This window comes from Dermacentor silvarum, chromosome 7 (genome assembly GCF_013339745.2).
Source record: "Dermacentor silvarum isolate Dsil-2018 chromosome 7, BIME_Dsil_1.4, whole genome shotgun sequence".
NCBI lineage: Eukaryota > Metazoa > Arthropoda > Arachnida > Ixodida > Ixodidae > Dermacentor > Dermacentor silvarum.
In genome coordinates, this window is record NC_051160.1 from 151,055,221 (window position 1) to 151,068,300 (window position 13,080).

The 13,080-nt window shown below is 45.2% G+C and overlaps 1 long non-coding RNA gene across 1 annotated transcript; it reads left to right on the forward strand.

Annotated features, from left to right (window-relative positions):
• Positions 1-712: 712 nt before the first annotated feature.
• Positions 713-7,812, forward strand: LOC125947013 (uncharacterized). The gene is made up of 2 exons (XR_007468067.1): positions 713-6,902; positions 7,658-7,812. It is a non-coding gene; the product is annotated as an uncharacterized LOC125947013 (long non-coding RNA).
• The last annotated feature ends 5,268 nt before the right edge of the window (positions 7,813-13,080 follow it).

Sequence of the window (13,080 nt, forward strand, 5' to 3'; positions counted from 1 at the left end):
CGCCACCACTCACAAGCCTTGGCGGTGGATGTGCAACATCCTCTCTGCTGCAGGCGTCACGTGTACGTGAACCTTTTGGGCGCGGCAACTTATCAATAAACCCACACATGATACCTGAAGGCATCAATGCTGCCGGATTTGAGACCTTCGCTGTATTGGGAACAAGAAAAAAAGGAAACCGAGGGGACCGATTTTATTAGTCTGTGGTGTGTAGAATGCGCGACACGGTGCGTAGGATTGAGACTGTGATATATGTGGTGCGTGACACGGTGTGATGGTTGGAGACAAACAAGTAGCAGACGACAAGGAGAGCGCGCACCGATACGAATTCCATGATGGATTGAAAACGACAACGTCGAAGAGCGTCCGGAACGTGAATACGCGGCGCAAGAAAAGAAACTGATAGAAAAAAAGCCCATCCAATCGCAAGGGAATACGGAGCTTCAGGTGGCCAATGAGAAAACGAATCGGCCATAGCGGCAGAAAAGCGACCCGCGCTGGCAGAAGAGGGGGAGAGTTCCAGGAAGCGACGCCAGAAGAAGGTCGGCCACAGGACCGGGGGTTGAAGACGGGCCGTCGGGTTCCGGACCCGAGCCACCAGGACTTCACCCGACCGGGACCTCCTGCCAACCCGTTCCTGGGCGTCGCCACTCCACCCGATGGTGAACTGCTGCCCGAGGCCGGCGACCGTCTGCGACCGTGGGCAGAACGTGAGCAGTCGGGCTAGGGCCCGAGTTCCACGCCCAGCTGGCCGGCTGGAACGCCACCAAGCCGCAGGCCTTCTGCCTTCAAGCCAGAGCTGCTATGCTCCGGTAGCCCGGTCAACGATACAATACCACGACCTTTGGTGAGATCGACGCCACTTCTGTAACCGTCTCGACTCCGCGTGAGACTGGTGTGCGCCCACACGCTCGCGGTCTGCCCGAATTTGCCTGATAACGTTAGCATTCTAGCTCTGTGTGTTTCTAATTGTGAGGCTTTCATTGAGTGGTTTATTGTTTTCTTTTCGTTTTTAGTTATATTGAAAGTTTTGTGTGTACGTTGTGTGTGAGGCGTTGTGTGTACAAACGCATTTGTCCTCAATAGGGTTCTCGGAGGCTCTGCCTCAGAGAACCGTCTAAACCATTAAATAAAAGAACCTGTCATCACATACTCATATTGCTACGTACAACTCGAATAAGATGATGTCGACCTTTAAATTAAGTGGGACGTACCCATAAGTGGCCCCTGGCTGATCTGAGGACGATGGTATGACTTGCCGGATATTGCCTGGCTTTCATGTTGGCCAGTGCTTTCTACCTCTTGTAAATACACCTTGTAAATAGTTTCCCTGCTGTCCTTCCACGTAACATTTATTTGGTAGAGGTCCTGGGTCCCTCTAACGAAGGAGCTTCGCAGCGAAGGCCACCTAGAGTCTACCACCATGCCGCCAAGTGATGACACATCGCCGCTAGTTGCGCCAGCGACCACTACCCAGTTTGTCGCCCTCACATAGCCCCACCATCCCGGTACCTTTTTCTTTCTCGAGGAAAAAAAACCCATAAACCCGATACCCGACCCATAAACCCGATACCCGACCCATAAAAGTCGGGTATCTGCGTATTGCTCCGTATTCCGGCGCCCTGCACATAATCCTTTGCACCCAATGTCCCCAAGGAAGGTACCCGCTACGCCCAGTCCCCTCCGCCTTATCGCCGTCTATCTCCTTCATCGACTCGCCGCCGCTCTCCTTCGGCGTCCTTTAGCCGTCGCTTTTCGCAGGAAGCCTAGACTGCATGGCTTTTGGAGGTAAAGTTGCACTGCTCACCTTGACCCATACCTTCGTTGCCTTTACGTGCCCACCAGCAAATTCTTGAAGTCCATGTCAACGGCGTCCCTGTCAGAGCTTTGGTTGATACTGGGGCGCACGTCTGTGTCATGATTGCCAGCTTTCGTCGTCGTATATAGGTCATTAGGCCTCTCACGACCCGAGTGGTATGTGTCGCTGACGGTGCAACGGCTACTTTTAGGATGTGCCCAGCTCTGGTTACCATTGCTGGTCACCAGGCGGTTGTTGTTTTTACGGTCCAAGCGCAGGGCCCTCTAGACCTCGTACTTGGGTTTGATTTTCTTTCTGCCTATTCCGATGCGATTGATTGCTCCGCTGGTATCCTCCGCCTTGAACTGCTTCGTCTCTATGAACCCAGTGACCAACCTGCTCTGTCTCGCTTACATTGCAGCGACGTTGTTCGCCTACCATCTAAAACCGTGACGTATGTCGAATTATCATGCACGCCAGGTGTCTCAGATGGCGACTACTACGTGACGCGTCTTACAGACGTCCTGCTCACTCACAGTATTGCTGCACACTACACTGTCCTGAGATTTACGGTTATCAGAACCTGTATGCCACTTGTGATTTGGGGTGTCGTGAATCAGGCACTTCCACAGGGGCTTTCAGTAGCTCACATTTCAGCTAGAAGCTTTTGCACAGGATGATCTATATCTTCAGAAGGGTTCTCCGACGCCGACAACGTCTGGCAACCGCGAAGTTCGCAGCATAATGACCATTGACCTTCCGCGTGAGCACACAGAATCCCTTAGACGTGTGCTCAAGTAGTACCGAGCTATGTTAGACTTCGGTAATCGGCCTCTAGGCAAGACGTCCGTACACACGGCGATACACACAGGCGATGCGACGCCTGTTCACCGACGCCCCTATCGAGTATCTGCGTCTGAGCGAAGTGACATCCAGCAGGAAGTCAACAAGATGCTTGCGAAGGACATTATCGATCCATCAACCTGTGCTTGGGCTTCCCCTGTTGTTTTAATTAAAAATAAAGATGGATCGTTGTGATTTTATGTTGATTATTGCCACCTCAACAGCATTACGAAGAAAGACGCTTACCTGTTACCGAGAATTGATGATGCGCTTGATTGTCTGTATGGTGCTGCTTACTTCTCTTCTATCGACCTTTGATCTGGGTGCTGGCAGATAGCTGTGGACTCAATGCACCAAGAGAAAACGGCTCTTGTAACTCTGTATTGGCTTTGCCTGTTCAAGGTCATGCCTTTTGGTCTGGTATGCCGCAGCCACATTCGAGAAAATTATGAACTGTCTGCTTCATGGGTTGAAGTTGTACACGTGTTTGTGTTATTTAGACAATTTAATTGTTTTCGCCTACGTTAGATACACACCCTGAACGCCTGTCAGCAATTCTTGACGCTTTCCACCGTGCCCGACTTCAGCTGAATGCGTCGAATTTTCGTTTTGGCCGTCACTGCAATACGATCCTTGGCCATATTGTAGATGCTGCCAGCGTACACATTGACTCGGAGAATATTCTAGCTGTGAAAGGACTCCCTGGGCCGAAGTTTGTCAAAGCTTTTCGCAGCTTTGTGGGGATATACTCTTATTTTCGCCTGTTCGTGAATAATTTTGCAGTGATTGTAAAACCACTCACATCCATTCTTAAACAAGATGCCCCTTTTATCTGGGGCCCTGCACATGCAAGCCATGGCTTTCTCCGACCTAACCACACTCCTCGCAACGCCTCCCATTTTGGCCCACTTCAACCCATCCGCTCAAACCGAAGTCCGCCCTGACGCGAGTGGTTACGGAATAGGCGCTGTCTTGGCCCAACGTCAACGTGGAGCGAACTGCGTCATCGCCTAGGCCAGCAGGCTGCTGTCCACATCGAAGCGAAATTACCCAACTACAGAACGTCAGTGCCTCGCTCTTGTAACGGCAGTAGAAAAATTTCGCCCTTATCTATTCGGCCTACCGTTCACTGTAGTTTCCAACCACCATGCTATCTGTTGGCTCACCTCTTTCAAAGATCCTACAGGCAGACTCGCACGAGGCTAGGCGCCTGCAAGAGAACACCTACACTGTCGGGAACAATCCGCACAAAGATGCAGATTGTTTGTTCCACTGCCCTGTCGCCGATTCTGACTGTTCGCGCACTAAATCCGTCGATTGCGTCTTTTCCATGAAGTATTTTCTTAAAATCGCTGACGAACAGTGTCCAGATGCCTACTTACGACAAATGATCGAGGGCCTGGCATTCTGTCTCAGCGACGTCTCCGTGCGCAAGTTCACCCCGAAGGGTGGTATCTTGTACCGGCGTGACGAGTACCCTGAGTGTCCTGATCTTCTTCTAGTTACACCATCACACCTGCACATTTATTCGCGAGATTCACAACGCCCCAACCGCTGGCCACCTTGCTGTCACGCTCACACATGACCGCGTACACCGTCGCTTCTATTGGCCTGGCCTAGCCCACTGCGTGCGGCGTTACGTAAGCGCCTGCTAGTTCTCTCAACGCCTTAAGAAACCGTTTACGCTTCCTTCTTGGTATCATAAACCCATCGGCGTCCCACCCGAGCCCTTCTACCGTGTCGGTTTGGTCCTTCTGTGATCCTTTCCTACAGCTGGCTCAGGAAAGAAATGAGTTGTCGTCGCTACCGCTTACGCGTCGCGCTACGCAATCACACGAGCGCTGGCGACCACCTGTGGTACAGACGTGGCGGATTTTCTCCTCGATGACCTAATGTTAGTACACAGTGCCCCAAGTGAATGGCTGACTGACTGAGGCCGTACCTTCCTGTCTAAAGTCATCCATGATACCACCACGTCATACCACCTCCAGACGAACGGGCTCACCGAGCGCTTAAATCGAACCTTAACAGACATGCTTTCAAAGTACGTGTCGGCTCACCACCATGATTGGGACTTTGCAATGCGATACGTGATGGTCGCTTATTAAGGCGAAAGCCCTGTACGTCTCATCGTTCAGTCGACCTTCAATGTCCTTGAGCGAAAACCGTGTCGTCGAAGTAAAATCGTACGTGATGACGACTTGGTGTAGTAATTCACTTATTACACCGACCCCGCGTCGTGTATTACATATATGCAAACATCCACGAACCAATTCTGATGATGTGCGAGTCACCATCGTCATCGTCTTCTATGAGCAAGCAAGCAACGCTCGCGTGGCAATTCTGATGGTGCGCGGGTTTCTGTTGTGAGCGTGTTAAGATAGAGTTACTAGACAGTCAACCGATAAGCCCAAGCCTCTACGGAGTTGCAAGATAGAGTTAATTTAGGCACACTAAGCTACGACCTTCGGTGGGAGTCAAACCCTCGAGTTTATGTGGGAGTCAAACCCACCACCTTTGGCGTTAAGGCGAAGTTAATTAAGGCACAGTTAAATATTATTGAGGTAATTAAGGCACTCGAAACCACGACCTTTGGTGTTAATTAGGACGAGGTTAATTAAGGGACGGTAAGTTAAGGTAGCGTCAATTAAGGCACTCGAACGCGCAACCATTTGTCAGAAAAAAACAAGTAATAAGAAGTAACAAAGCATTCGAATGAGAATGTCAAGTAATTTAATAATTGTCTCTTAAGCGCGCAAGCCTTCACCCTATTTGGCGTATGCTTAAGTGACTGTTAATTTTTTATTCCTACTGCCATGACAGTGCTGGATACTCTCGCTTTTACTTTTTGTTCGGACGGGAACCAACTTTACCGTTGGACACATTTCTTCCTTTACCTGCAACTTCGACTAGTGAATATGCCCGCGACGCCATTGCATGTGCAGTTTACGGAGGGCAGGTAGCCCACAGGAGACTTGTTGCTCCCCAGTACAATCATAAGCGCCTTTACAACCAGCGACACCACGACTGAAGTTTTTCTACTGGTGCATTCGTGCTACTTTGGACCCCCTTCCGGTGTGTGGGCCTTTCTGAAAAGCTCCTTCCGCGATACATAGGACCATACCACGTCCTTCTACAAGTGACTGACGTCACGTAGGATATTCTGTCCACTTGTCTCACACCATGTTCTGTTTTGTTCTCCAGCGACGTCATCCATATTTTGATGCTCAAGAATTATGACCCGTCCTCTGCTGTGGGTCTTCAGTAGCGCCGGGCCAGCGCTTCTGCCGCGGGGGGTCGTGATACGTGCTACACGATGATGAGGTTGCCCTTCAGATTTAGTGGGACATACCTATAAGCGGCTAATGGCTGATCTGAGGACGACGATGTGCCTAGATGGAAGATGGCTAGCTTCCTTGCTGGCCAGTGCTCGCTACCACTTGTAAATACACATTGCAACTAGTTTCCTTACTGTGCTTCCACCTAACCGTATCATAAGAAGACACCAAACAAGCACCAAGGACAGCATGGGGGAGGGTACTTGTACTTATTAATTGAAATAAAGGAATGATCAATTAAAGGTAATTAAAGTGAGCAAACAGATACAGTTTTCTGTTGCTCAAAACGTGCTACATAAAAGTGTTTTTTCCGAGTATGAAAGAGGCCGCGAATAGACACAAAATTGCCGCACGGCTGGCCGCTCGAGGCAATTTGAGTGTACTCGCCGGCTTCTTCAGCGCTCGGAAAAACACATTTATGCAGCATGTAATGAGCGACACAAAAGCTGTATCGGGAGTTTTTCGTGTTGCTTTACAATTTTTTCATTGACACTTTTAATGTAATTTTAATATTTGAGAAGTTCTTTAATTATTTAACACTAGTTATGTGATAAAGCAGAATGCAACAACATAATCTCCGTATCTTCAAGCGACGGCCAACCACATCACCTTGGCTCTGTCCAGCTACGTGGCATTTGCATATTCTTACAGTTTAAGTAAAGTTACGTGGCACACTCTTATATATTTTCTTTCGTGGGTCACCCGTTCCTAATGAAGTCGCTTAATGCAAGTTTAACTTTCATTTTGTCAATCGTTTCGAGAGTGAACTGTCAAGGGCACGGTAGGTTATTAGTTGTGTAAATTATGAATTTCGGTTTGAAGCACCGAAATATTTCAGGTGAAGATTTTAGGAAAGCATAGTGTGCACTGACAATTTTTTTGTTCTTGTTATTGTTGTTTAGAAAAAGAAAAGCAGGAATACGGTAAGTAGATAAGGGTTTTTATTTTCTGTAGTTACAGCTGGCTTATATGGCATATACTTGACAGTGGCATTGTATTGGCCTCGTTATACGCGTTATAATTTATCGTTTTAAAGCAATTTCCGATATATATGACAATAATTTTTTTCTTCTTTTCCGGCGCTCACGGCCGTACAGATTAGTTAAAATAATATTAATAAATGTTCGCCTACAACGTGCATATAAAAAGTAGGTGATTTAAAATGGAGAGACACTGAAAGAGTTAAAGTGATTTGAAAATACAAATCAATCGTTTGCCTGCATTTTAAGATTGAGAAATTGTTCTCGAGATAATTATATTGCATGGCGGAAGTCAAAAAAGTCTACATTCAATGGTTCTTGGGACAAATCAATAGATACGTCTTCGCATAAAATATAATATTACTTAGGTTGCATATAAGCCTTCTTCAGTGATGCACGCAACAATTAGGAGCTGAAAAGTTGCTGAAATAAAATGGTTTAGATTGTTTTTTCATATTTCTTGGCTTTTAAAAAAGTTCTTTCGAAGAAATAAACCTTATATGAAACAAAAAAGAAAAAAGGAAATAAAACTTCCAATAAAAATATTGTAAGTATATTTTAAATTTTCAAGTCAAATAAGAAAAATGAAAGCAGGGTATCAAATCAAACGTTGTAAAACATGTGTCCTATGTAAACGATCACATCTATGGGTGGACTGAGATTAATTTCATAAATGATCCTTGTCGTGCCATTCTTAGAAACTGCGACAATATCGCCAAAGCATTCGCTGGACATTTTCCCTCGGTTTTCTTGAATACTCCGGATGCTACCACCTCTGGTGACTGGCAGTATAGCTTCAGTGACCATTTTTACCTTTCACGTTTTTCAGAAAAGGAAATGGCTGATTACAGAGGTAAGTTGAATAGGAAGCATTCTCTCACTTACGAATGAATACCAAGTTTTGTTAACAAAGGCTGTTCGTTGAAATTACGTTCGCGTTGGTGGTAAGTACTCTATGCCTTATGAATCAACTTCCGGTTTTCCGCAAGGGTCTGTCTTAGGCCCAAAATGTTTTTATATCTTTGCTAATAATATTGAACAATGTTTGCGTCATTCGCATCTCTTTTTGTACGCTATTACACGATACTTACGATAGTAAGTAGAATAGTATATGGTACTTATGATCGTACAATATTGTACGATATTAAACTTTTCCGTGAAAGAGAATAAGCGCGGGATTGTGAATTATTGCAGGAAGATGTGAATTCTCTGGCGGAAAGGTGTGCCTCCAAGTTTTTGCGTAATAATCTAACTATGGCACTTATTGTTTTATTTGGTCGCAAAATCTCTAATTTACTATACGAATACTCACTTCATAACGTTCGTTTGCAAATGGAGAGTTGTACGCGCAGCTTTGCAGTATTGCTTCACTCCTGACTAACTTTCGAAGAACATGTTTAAAGCATTATTAATTCATCATACTGAAAGTTAGGTCTGATATAAAGAATGATGAAAAAGCAGACGAATGTCAACTCTATTCTCCCGTATTCTTATTTTGTCCGCACAAAGTTTGAGTTCAATTCTGTTGTATGGAGCTGTACCATTATTACCAATGGGACAAAAGTTGAATGTCTTCAGCGAATTTTCATTTGTATTCTGTACGATCTGTTTCAGGAATGCCGTGTATTTTATGTCTGTAAGCGTGTACTGCGCATGTTTAAAATTAGACCCCTAGAAGTAAGGCGAAGTTATCGTGATTACTTATTCTTGTATAAACTAATTCACAACTACTTCTCCGGTCCGCGGTTGCTGCTCTGCAACGTTCTGCGCGCCTCGTTCAAACTTCCGTAATCTCCGCATGTTATACGTGAACTCAGCTTGCACCTCTAATGCTATAACTCGTCTTGTACCACAACCAAATACCTTGCGTTATGACCTTTATATCGTCAGGTTTTTTTTTAAATATTTAGCTGACTTTTGTCTTTTGTTATGGCGTTAGAAGCGCCATCAGCAATGGCTCGAGCGTCGACGTCTTCTTCCACAGCTGACACGTTGGCGCCCCTCGGTGCAACCGCGTGAACCTCCTCGTGGCCCTGCTCCCGCGTTCGCCGCCGTCTTCTTCTTCGCAGCTGGCTCCGTCGGCGCTAATCATTCAAGCGTAGAATTTCACTTCTCTTCTGTCGTCGTAATGGGGAAGCCGCGTTTACGGGGGTTTGAACCATTGCTTAAGGCGGTATGAGCCAATCACCCGCCGTGGTTGCTCAGTGGTTATGGTGTTGGGCTGCTGAGTACGAGGTCGCGGGATCGAATCCCGGCCACGGTGGCCGCATTTGGGTGTGGACGAAATGCGAAAACACCTGTGTACTTATATTTAGGTGCACCTAAAAGAACCCCAGGTGGTCCAAATTATTCCACTACGGCGTGCCTCATAATAAGATCGTGGTTTTCGCACATCATCATCATAAGCCTATATTTATGTCCACTGCAGGACGAAGGCATCTCCCAGCGATCTCCAATTGCCCCTGTCTTGCGCTAGGTGATTCGAACATGCGCCTGCGAATTTCTTAACTTCATTACTCCACCTAGTTTTCTACCATCCTCGACTGCGCTTCCCTTCTCTTGGTATCCATTCTGTAACTCTAATGGTCCACCGGTTATCTATCCTACGCACAACATGGCCTGCCCAGCTCCACTTTTTCCGCCTAATGTCAAATATAATACCGTTTATCCCTGTTTGTGCTTTGATCCACGCCGCTCTCTTCCTGTCTCTTGACGTTAGGCCTAACATTTTTCGTTCCATCGTTCATTGTGCGGTCCTTAACTCGTTCTCGAGCGTCTTTGTTAACCTCCAAGTTTCTGCCCCTTATGTTAGCACCGGTAGAATGCAATGATTGCACACTTTTCTTTTCAACGACAGTGGTAAGCTCCCAGTCAGGATTTGGCAATGCCTGCCGTATGCACTCCAACGCAATTTTATCGTTCTGTAAATTTCTTTCTCGTCATCAGGGTCCCCTGTGAGTAATTGACCTAGATAAACGTACTCCTCTACAGATTCTAAGAGGCTGACTGGCGATCCTGAATTCTTGTTCCCTTGCCAGGCTATTGAACATTAGCTTTGTCTTCTGCATATTCATCTTCAACCCAATTCTTACACTTTCTCGATTAAGGTCCTCCATCATTTGCTGTAATTCGCCCCCATTGCTGCTGAATAGGGCAATGTCATCTGCAAACCGAAAGTTGCTGAGATATTCGCCGTCGATCCTCTCTCCTAAGCCTTCCCAGTCTAAGAGCTTGAATACTTCTTCAAAGCATGCAGTGAATAGCATTAGGGAGATTGTGTCTCCTTGCCTGAACCCTTTCTCGATAGGTAACTTTCAACTTTTCTTGTGGAGAACCATGGTAGCTGTGGAATCTTTGCAGATATTTGCCAGAATATTCACGTATGCCCACTGTACTCCTTGATTACGCAATGCCTCTATGACTGCTGGTATCTCGACTGAATCAAATGCATTTTCATAAACTAATGAAAATCATATAGAGAGGATGATTCTACTCTCCAGATTTCTTGATTAACCAATTTGTGACAAGGATATGATCCGTCATGGAATTTCTTCCCTGAAACCAGCCTGTTCTCTCGGTTGACTGAAGTGTTTCTCGGGTTTTATTGGAAATTATCTTGGCGAATATTTGATACAATACTGAAAGCATGCTAATAGGTATATAGTTCTTCAATTCTTTAACGTCTCGCTCCTTATGGATTATTACATTTTCGTTTTCCAGTTTTTTGGTAAATTCGAAGTCGTGAGGCTTTGTGTATAAAGGACTTGACGCTTTGCAGGCATAATTTCTCCTAAATCATTGAACAAATCGACTGTTATTTCGTCTTTTACAACAGTTTTTCCCGTGGTCATAGCTTGCAAGGGCCTTCTAAATTTATCACTGGTTATAGAGGAAACCTCTTTATGCTGTTCACCCCTACTTCAAATGAAAGCTTGGCTGCACTAGGTACTGTGCATGTCAGTATAGAATTCTTATGCTGATTTTACTATGTCATCGAAATTGCTGATGATAGTACCCTGCTTATCTTTCAGTGCATACATCTTCCCTTGTCCTGGGCCAAGTTTTTTTCTCACTGATTTCATGCTGCGTCCATATTTTACGGCTTCCTCAATCTGTCTCACGTTATAATTTCGAATATCCCTTACTTTATTTTTGATGATCTCTTGAGTTTGGCACTTTCATCCTCTGTCGTTTCTTTATTAGGTGCTTTGTTATGTGGGAGAGTTTACTTACTGGTTGCCGTGTGGCCTTACCTCCCACTTCAGTTGCCACTTCTGAAATTAGCCTGGTTACGGTTTCATTATTTCACTCTATGTTATCTTCAGCTTTCTGTTCTAAAGCTGTGCTTAGATTGAGGTGCGCGTTAAAGAACCCTAGGTGGTCGAAATTAATTCGAAGACCCCCCACTGCGGCATGCTTCATAATTAGAGGCCGGATATTTAGGCATTAAAGAAGCGCGTTTTACGCGCCAAAAATAGGCAAGTAAAACAACGTTTTAGGCATGCAACGTCGTAAATATAGGCACAATAAATGTTTACATAAATGCAAATATGTTCAAACGAAGGCGTGCGCGGCCCATATCTACGATAGAAAAACAAGAAATGTTATTGTCTATGATGGCACAAAGGCGCCAACAGTTGAACATAGCCGTTCAATTGTCCCATAAAACTACTGGACTAATTACCATCAATTGGCTTCATTCAATAAGCACACTGCTCTGGGGGACTCCGGAAATTTGGACCACCTGGCGTTAAAGAACCCCAGGTGGTCCAAATTTCCGGAGTCCCCCACTACGGCGTGCCTCATAATCAGAACTGGTTTTGGCACGTAAAACCCCATAATTTAATTTTTACTGCTCATATTCATGTTCAATGGCCACTGTACTCGAGCGTCGCATATAGTGAAACAGGCATGAAAAAGAATACTTGAAAGCTGGGAATACTGATTAAAAAAAAAACGATACTTTGTGTGCCTAACGCAATTGAATTAAGACACAACAAAAACTGACAAATTTCAAATGCAAGAGATACTACAGTTTATTAAGAAATTAGCATGTTCTTACACCAGGACTGTTAGGTACAAATCTTCGCAATTTTCTCATATACAATGACATTATCCGAATTGTACAGGCCAGACGTCCCAACACTGCCAAATACACTTCTGCCTATTTGAAGCGCACATGTTTGTAGAAATACGCATAGAGAGCATGCGGAACGTACTCTAAGAATTACTGTGAAGATTGCAGTGTGAATGACTGTGAAGATTGACTACCAAACTACCACCATCTCCAGATTTTTGGAATCAAAATTGTGCGTCTTATCACTGAGAATGATCTCGTACGCTGAGAAGGAACGCCCGACGGCGGTGAACACCTTAAAAAGAAAATTGGAAGCAAAACAAAAGCCGCGCGCCCATCACATTTTTCTTTCTTCTTTTGCTATTCACTCTCCTTTCCGCTGACGGCTCTCCGCGGTTTCGCATTCGCCAACCGCTCGCGCAATGTCATCGCGGCGGCGTATGGTGGCCGGCGCGTCCCATTTCAATGCTGCTAGCAGTTGTTTTCCGGGGGTTGGTTGAACTAAAGGACTAGGTTAAACTCCATAGAGTTTCGTGACAGTCAATGTTGCCCGGTAACATGAATAACGGTCTCTAACTGCACTCGAAAGCGAAACTTGAGGCTAAATAGTGTTCATATAGGCGCCGATATTGAAAATAGGCATTTATAGGCATTTATAAGCATCTAGTCACAAACGCCAAAATAGGCATTTATAGGCATTATAAAAACACTATAAAAGCCCTTCTTAACCTCTAATTCATGCTCATATATCAAAGTGGGGTGGCAGAAGCGCAAGGAACAAAAAAGGCATTTGCCTAAAATCTGGTCTCTATTCATAATGATGTGGTGGTTTTGGCACGTACAACCACATAATTTAGTTCTAAAGCTGTATATTTGTTTGCGAGCACCAGTCTGAAATGAGCAGCTTTTACCCTTATTGCGTCTACTTCGGCCTGTTTCTTCTTGAATAATTTTACTATTTTTCTCTTCAAATTGCGACGAATTCTACACCTTCCTTACCTATGTTCACTGCCACTTTACCCTGCATAAGAATGGATAGTTGGG